This window comes from Gossypium arboreum, chromosome 9, assembly GCF_025698485.1.
Source record: "Gossypium arboreum isolate Shixiya-1 chromosome 9, ASM2569848v2, whole genome shotgun sequence".
NCBI classification, from domain to species: Eukaryota; Viridiplantae; Streptophyta; class Magnoliopsida; order Malvales; family Malvaceae; genus Gossypium; species Gossypium arboreum.
The window spans coordinates 15196133-15205227 of record NC_069078.1 but is presented as its reverse complement, the minus strand read 5'-3'; the positions used below and the strand labels follow the sequence as shown (position 1 = coordinate 15205227).

The following is a 9095-nucleotide window of genomic DNA, read 5'->3' as shown; positions in this document are numbered from 1 at the left end:
TTTGCCAACATACACAGAATTCTCGAAAATTGGGGCGTTACACGTGTCCCTAACCCGTGTAACTCTTTGTTTTGTAAGGCATGAACAAATAGAAGTCACAGGGCCAAGCCACACACCCATGTGCTAGGCTGTGTGATTAATTAATTTTCATAAAATAGGTGCAAACTTCACAAGACTAAGACACACGCCCATGCCCGGGGCCGTGTCCCTCATACGGCTGAGACACATGCTCTTGTCTCGGCCTATGTTGTAACACCCCAAACCCAGCCTGGAAGTTTGGCTCAAATCTGGCATGTCACATTGAAGTGTTTTTCGAAAACCATGTTTCTATTAAAAACCCTTCTTAATAATTAAAAACTTATACCATTTTTAAACCTTGTTAGAAACCTCAGATGAATAACATCCGTAACAACTTTGTAAAAATCTTGGCAGTTGCGGAAGCTTCATTTAAAAACAATTGCGGATAGGTGATGTTTTAAACAACAGTAGTTGCTTTGGAAAATCGTGTTCTAATACTAGCAATTATAAGAACAATAAGTAAAATTTCAAATTTGAAATCCAGAAAATTACAACGGCTTTACTACAACCCACATAAAACATTTAAAAGTAATAATCAAAACTATAAAATAAACAGTGTGTGTGGCTTCCTCCGAGCCCCTCGCAGCTCCGATCCGTCTAAGGCTAGAAATTACCTGAAAGGTTAATAAACGGGGTGAGTTTACGAAAACTCAGTGTGAAATCCCCCTACTATAAAAAGGAATAGTCAGTCATATAAAAGAATTAAAAGTCTGGCCCCAGCCTTACTTACAATTTTAGTATCAATTGGGCCTTAGCCCACTATAACAGACAGTACCAGATGGGCTTTAACCCATTACAGAATAAGAAACATTATCAGAACTAGAATCGAATCGAATCGGTGCCAAAATTAGAATCAAAATCGAATCGATGTCGTGTAATGTAATCAAAATCGAATGTGAATGCAATCCCAACCCAATCGGTAGTATACACCCCGCACCAACCCTACACTCCATGTGGGAATAGCTCCACCCACCCACCCTACACTCCAGCATAAAAGCATTGTGCTCATTATCGATAAGTTGAGGCAAAGCCTCCAATCGTGGGCAAGCCACTTTCGAGACTTCCTTCATCAATATAACCCATAATCCATGCAACAGATATAAATGTCATGGCATACAACATACAGAATCAGAATATCATGCCCATATTTGAATCAAACAATCACAGTCAAGTCATTCATATCACCAACATATATTCGCAATCAAATCCGTCAACCACACAGTCCAAGCCAATCACTTGCCCACAAGGGCAAAACAGTCAATTAACACCCTAGGGGAAAAATGGTAATTTTACCCCACAAGGGTATCTCGGTAATTCTACCCTACAGGAGTATTTCGGTAATTCTACCCTACAGGGGTATTTCAGTAATTCTACCCTATAAGGGTATTTCGGTAATTCTACCCTACAGGGGTATTTTAGTAATTTTACAAATCAGGGGTATTTTGGTAATTTTACAAACCAAGGGTATTTTGGTAATTTTATTAATCGAGGGTATTTTGGTAATTTTATAAACCAATGGTATTTCAATAATTTTGTAAATCGAGGGTAAAATGGTAATTCTGTAAATCGAGGGTAAAATGGTAATTCTGTAAATCGAGGGTAAAACGATAATTCTATAAATCAAAGGTAAAATGGTAATTCTATCTTATTTCGTAATTTTACAAATCGAGAATATTTGGATAATTTTATAAATCAGGGGTACTTTGGTAATTTTACAAGTCGAGGGTATTTCAGTAATTTGGTAAACTAAAGTATTCTAAACAGTGGTAACAATACGAATGGGCCTAAAGCCCTTCTAGGCCCAAATGGGCCCACACGCTCGTGTGGCCCTTTTAGCCCAAATCTAGCCACAAATATGAGATTCACCTAGCCTAGTCCAATATTTACTACACAATCAAACTATCCAATTGGGCCCGTAGGCCCATTAGGCCCACATGGCCCCTTTTGGCCCATCGCGACCCGAAGTAGCCATCCTACAGCTAGAGTAGTGAGAAATACACACCTGATTGGAGACTGGAGTTAATCCACGCTCTGAGCACTCTTAGCTGGCGCCCAACCCAACCGAGCATGCCATAAAGCGAAAGGGATCAGCCAAGAAGGGTACCTTTACTCTCCTCATGGTTCTCTCTATTTAAAGCCAACTTCGCATCCACTCTTATGTTAGCTTCCCAATGTGGGATCCCTCCATCATCAGAGTTTAAATTCAACACCAACTCTTGCCGCCCCCTGTTAGCAAAATAAATACTCTTTGCTTGCAATGGGATTCGAACCCATGCCTCCCCTTAAATGCTCCATACGCTACTTGCCACTAAGCCACAAGGCTTTTTGTGTCACAATTTCTCCAACAATATTCTTAAGGCCTACCTACTACACCTAGGGTTTGATTCACCTTAAACCAAAATTTTTGCTAGAGTCCAAGTTTGAACCCATGACTTCTCCAACACTTTTCAGCACACTTAACCACTAAAACAAGCCTTCAACTACGAAATTTTCACGCACAACAGAATATTATAAGCTGTCTTCAACTGCTCCCATGCTCAAGGCCCAAAACTTCTAGGCCCAAATTCAGGGTGTTACACATGTGCTCAATTCTGAGCATTTAGTTTCTCAAAATTAAGGAGCAGGGGACACATGGCCGAAACACATGCCCATGGGGCAGGTCATGTGTCACACACGGCCTAGACACACGCCCGTGTGTCTACCCATGTGGATAAAATAAAGGCTATCCACCAAGACAATTTGTCACCCTCATTGCACACACATACACAACAACAAATGGCACAATTCATATTATACTTAGAATGTAACAGCCCGTTTTTGGGTCATATGAAATAGTAGTTTTGGGACCAAAAATTTGAAGAATAAATATTTACTTTATTATTTCTTTAAGGTCTATAGCATGATAGAATAATTGTGTGAAAATTTCATTTAGGAATTTTATCGATTAAATGCTCAATTTGTCTAAAAGGACTAAATTGCAATAGGTGCAAAAATTGAGTTCTATAGGCTAAAGGTAGTAAACTGTTATGAAATTCTAAATTATAGGTCTTTAAATGGAAATTAGATTATTATACTTTAATATGGACAAAAATAGACATGGTTAGGGAAAATTTTCAAAGTTTAAGTGAAGGGCATTTTGGCAATCTAGTAATTAAAGACAAAATTAACTAATAAAATATGTTCATCTTCATCAAATTAGACCCTTAGCTGAAAATTTGAGGAAGAAGACATAGCTAGGGTTTTGGCCACTTTCAAGCTTGATTATCAAGAAAAATGAAGTTCGAGTTTAGACCAAGGAAAGAACAAGGTTGTGGACTAAATCAAACTAATAGCCATTTTTGTAATCGAAGTAAGTTCGTATGTTAATTAAGCTTTAATATAATTGTATTTAAATGCTCTAATATTGCATGAACTGTATGATTCACTATGTGGACGAGTTTAACTCTATGAACGAGTTCGACAACGATTTGACAAGTAAGAAATCTCGTTTGAACCTTAGGAATAGAATAGGATACAAGTGACATGTCACTAGGGTTACCATGTGTTATGTGATTATGTGATCCGGGTGCTAGTCCTATACGTCCTACCGATGGCTGAGTATACCGGCATATGTTACAGTTACTTGACAGCTTGTGTGAGCAACACCGTATAGCTACGTCTGGACTGACAGCTTGTGTGAGTAGGCCCGTGATAGCTCGAGAGCGAGAAATTATGAGATATGAGACTTAGGTAGCATTGGCTACATATGTGGCACTTAGTGTGCAAAATTTTGGAGTATCTGACATTATTATTTCGTGGATCACGGGCATGTCAAAGATAAGACTACGTGTAAGTTCATTTCGAGATGGTAAAGGTATATACATAAAGCTTAGGTTTATTGAATCTCGAAAAATGCTGAATTTGAGGTAAGTTGGTGAAGAAATGAATTATGATTATGAAACTCATGGTATATTATGTTATCTTAAGTTATGTTACTTGCATGACCAATGTATGGTAAAGTTTGCTTATTTCTTACATACGGACTTACTAAGCTATATAGCTTACTCTGTTTATTTTTTCCATGTTTTATAGTGTTGCCAAGCTAGCTCGGATTGGGAAACATTGGAGATTCACCTCACAATATCAAAACTATCATTTTTGATATTGATGATGTAACATCCCAAAATTGGGCTTAGTCGGAATAGTGATTTCGAGACCACAAATCTGACGTTAAAATATTTATTTTATAATTATCATGAGGTCTAGGATATGAAAATAAGCATGTGTTAAAGTTTCACGAAGAAATTCTAAGTATAAGGTGTCCAATTGGAAATTAGGGACCAAACTGAATAAATTGCAAAACTTGGGTTCTAGAAGCAATTACTATGAAATTGTTATGGATTATTAATTTGGAGGCCTTAAATAGAATTTTCCCAATTTCTAAGTTTTTGGACAAAAATGGGCATGCATGGAAAATTTTGAAAGGTTATTAAGGAAGGGCATTTTGGTCATTTGGTAATAAATGAAATAAAAAGGGAAAATCAAGCAAAAATTCATTCATCTTCTTCTCCATAGCTACCGAAATTTGCATGCTCTCCATAGCTAGGGTTTTCAACATTTCAAGCTCAATAGTAAGTGCTCCCTAGTCCCATTTTTAACATTCTTCGTATTTTTGAGATCCTCGTAACACGCTCTCTCTATTTCTAGCCATATTTTAAGCTAGGGTTCATGTTAAAAAATTTACCCATGCATGAGATGTTTGTGTTTTGATGATTTATGAAGGAATATGAGAGTTTAAAGGATAGTGAACAACTTGTACAAAGTAGTTTTCATGGAAATGGCTTAAGAGACCATTTTGTAAAAGTTGTGAAAATGGGTAGAAAAAGGTGAACTGAAAGAAAATGTGGGCTACTATGAGCAATAAAAATATTCGGCTAGGCTTGGGTAACTTAGAAATTTCATGCATTTCATTATACGAGCCTAGGGACTAATTTGTAAAAGTGTGAATGGTTAGGGGCAAAATGGTCATTTTGCCCGAAAGCAGAATTTAGGCCTAAATTGAACAATGCGAGGTGTTAATATTTTTTTTTACTAATGTAGACCCCGACGAACCAATTTCGGAGGTCGACCTTGGAAAACGAAAGGTTTCGAAATAACTGAAATATGAACCTCAAGCAATTACCAGGTAAGTTCGTGTAACTCAATCTATTATATGTATAAATGTATTGATTTTATTGTTGTGTTGAATTGATTGTGTGATGTATGAATGATAAATTACATGAAATTTCTCTAAATCCCAAAATTGTTCGGAAGAAGGTAAAAAATCCATTTGGATTATTGTACCCTAACGGATATGATATATTACATGAGGAATGAGATCCTACATGTGTTACAAAAGGGATTTAGCCCAGAAGGGTAATCCATTGATCTTAATATAGGAAGGATTCAACCCGGACGGGTAATCCTGAAACAAACTTTCCAAGTAAATATGATGAAAATGATTCAGCCTGAATGGGTAATCCATTGATTCTGGTATGGAAAGGATTTAGCACGGATGGGTAATTCCTAATTGATTATATAAATAATGGACTAGCCACCCAGATTGACTCTAAGAGTAATGCTCTGTTATATTGTGGATTTAGCCTGGACTAGCAATCCAACAAAGCCGTATGGTACATGGTATAACAAAAAATTAGCCTGGACTGGCAACGCCATTGTATAAATTGAGACTTAACATGGTACCTAAAAAGGGGAAACCATTGAATATGGGTCAATGGGAGATCAATGATTTAATGGACAAATGTATGTGAAAGTGTCATGAGAAGACATGAATTAGAATGGGCATTTGATATGATGAGCTCATCTGTGTAATTTGGTATATTTGAGACTAACTTGATGATTGAGTGTATGTGTTAGAAAAAGAAAAATGTAATTATAATTGATGGATGACATGGCATATAATGACTATGTATTTAAATATCCGGTAAGTTTATTTTCCGTTATATGAACTTACTAAGCATGTTAATGCTTACCCCCTTTCTTTTCCCTATCTTATAGAGCTCGAGGACTCGTGAAGGTCGAAAGACAGTTGGAGCATTGTCAACACTATCAACTTGTTTCGCTTTGGTATATAGAAACTTTTATTTGTATAGGATTCTTGGTTATTTTGTTATATGTGTCATTTGGCTAGCCAATGTAAGAGCTTGAATGATATACTTATTCATTTTGTATATAGCCATAGGATATGACTCATTTTGATGAAGGTTGTAAACCTACTAATTGTCCATGTTATGCTTGAATGTTTTATGAAATGGTTAACATGATATACCATGGATGGATATGTGTATTGTGATCTAATCACTTGGAGATGGTTAGGTCATAATTGGCAATGAGTTATAAAACGAGCCAAGTATAAAATGTAATTATCGGAGTGGAATCCTTAATACAAAAAGGATAACCTAGCATGTGCTAAACCAATGAGATTAGGTTAACATGAGAAAGACCATGCCAAGGTAGGTTATGGACATATTTAGGCCACGTTAAATACCATTGAAGTTTATAAATGTCTATGAATGTTGAGGGTGACCCTTGGCTTGGAAAATAGCCTCCAAAAAGGTCCACATGGGTAGACACACGGGCATTTGTCTAGGCCGTGTGTCAGCCTCTTGGGCGTGTCGCTCAGTCATGTGTCCCCTGCACCTAGAATTTTTAGGTTACTTTGCATGGTAGTAAACACACGGGCAGAGACACGGCCGTGTGTCTCAACCGTGTAGAGTACATGACCTAGCACACAGGCGTGTGCCTTAGCCGTGTTTTCCTAGATGAATGATGACGTCATAAAAAGAATGTCTGGGTTTTTGGACACCGGCTATGAAACAGGCGTGTTAGGCCATGTGAGGGACACAGGCATGTGCTCGGCCGTGTGAAAACCCCTGTAGGTTCGAAATGAAAAATAAATTCCAATAATTCAACACGGGTAAGGGGCACGGGCGTGTTCCCAAGCACACGGGCATGTGCATTGCCTCTCCACGGGTGTGTGAAGCTTAACCCTAGGAATTTTTATAAAATTTTCTTAAGTTCTCGGTTATGTCCCAGATCGCTTTTAATGTATGATTTGGACCTTGTAGGCCCATAATGGAGATAATATGATTTTGTTTGATCAGTTTTAAATTAAAATGAAATTTTATAGTCTGTATTTTCTGGAAATTGCCATGTTTGTGTATGATAATGCCTCGTACCTTGTCCCGATCTCGGGTACGGGTAAGGGGTGTTACAGATGAAATTTAGCATTTTGAGTATATGGCATGTATAGGGACTTGGTCATTTTGTTATATTGGTCATTATGAATTTGGCCAGATGTATTGGCTTGTAATTGTCAAAGGTTTGGTGTGGCCTTTAGCCATGTAACTTGGCTCATTTTGGTTGAAATGGTTGTAAGCTTATATATTATATATATGCATGCATGTGCCAATTCTTTGTTGGTGGTGTAGTTTATTAATGCTTGGCAAAAGGTTCAGTGCGGCTTAATGTGTTGTTGATGAATGGTTAAGTATGGCTCATTGGAATGTTAGAAAAATCTAAATAGAATTATACATGATGAATGTGTGTGTATATATGCCTTTGAATGTGAAATTGGTATGTTTGATTTGGCATAATGAAATTTCATGTATATTGTATCACATTAACATGTTTTAGCTATAATTGTGAATGTTTTGGTTGCTAAGTATGCCATGAATTGTGCCATTGAATTTGTGTAAGTGTAGGTGTAAATGAGGGTGGCAAATGGCTTGGTAAATAGCCTCTATTTTGTCCACACGGGTAGACACACGGGCGTGTTTTTACGCCGTCTTTGACACACGACCTGTCCCATGGGCATCTATTCCAGCCGTGTGTCCCCTGCACCTTAATTTTGAGAAAAAGAATGCTCAGAATTGAGCACACGGGTAGAGACACGGGTGTGTGTCTCAATCGTGTGAGGGACACTGTCTCAAGCACAGGCATGTGTCCCGAACTTGTAAATTTTACACCTATTTTATGAAAATTAAATTAACCACACGGCCTAGCACACGGGCGTGTGACTTGGCCGTGTGATCTCAATTTGTTCATGCATTGCAAAACAGAGAGTTACACGGGTTAGAAACATGGAAGTGTGTGACCACATGGCCTGCCACACGGGCGTGTCCCAAAACCACATGGGTATGTGACCCCTATTTATAGCAAAAAATTTCTAAGTTTTGTAAAAATTTCTAAAGTTCTCGGTTAGGCCTGCACCACTTCTAAAGCATGTTTTTGGGCATTGTAGGCTCGTATTAGGGACGTTATAATTGAATACAAATGGTTTTAATTTGGATGCAAAATTTGTAACTTGTGATAAAAGTCTGGTAATGCCTCGAGCCCTGTTCTGGCGTTGAATAGGGGTAAGGGGCGTTATATTTTGTAGTATCAGAGCTATGATTTAGTCCATTCTAAAACTAACGTAGCATGTGTGAGAGTCTAGCTATACATGCCATATATAATTTGTAATAGTGTGACGACACCTGACAATTTAAATTGTGTTTTCATCTAGTAAATGGATCCCAATTGAGAGGTAGCTGATGATGTTGAAAGTAATGCACTGGCTCTCGCTCAAGGGACAGTGCCATCTGAAAGTGGACCAGTCACGATTAATCAATGAGGAAAGGTTAGGGAAGTCTTCTTCCAAAGGATGAATGAGTGGTTTGCGAGTTTGTTCAAACAAATCTAGCTGCCCAACATCCTCCACCCCCACCTAACCCTCAATCGGTTCCCGTAGCTCCCCAAGGTGTGGAATTGTTAAAACTGAATAAGCCTTCAATTGATAAGATTCTAAAAAAAAAGACCGAAGAATTTAGAGCCAATGTTGACGATGATCTCGAGAGGGCAGAGTTTTGGCTTGAGAACTCTATCAGGGTATTTAATGAGCTTTCTTGCATACTGGATGAGTGCTTGAAATGTGCAATATCACTACTGAGGGACTCAGCATATCAGTGGTGGAATACTTTTGTATCTGTAGTGCTGGA

The 9095-nt window shown here is 37.9% G+C and overlaps 1 long non-coding RNA gene across 1 annotated transcript; it reads right to left on the bottom strand.

Moving 5' to 3' along the window:
* Positions 1 to 473: 473 nt before the first annotated feature.
* Positions 474 to 2299, bottom strand: LOC128280552 (uncharacterized). The gene is made up of 2 exons (XR_008270646.1): positions 2081 to 2299; positions 474 to 692 (listed from the first exon to the last, which is right to left on the bottom strand). It is a non-coding gene; the product is annotated as an uncharacterized LOC128280552 (long non-coding RNA).
* Between the last annotated feature and the right edge of the window lie 6796 nt (positions 2300 to 9095).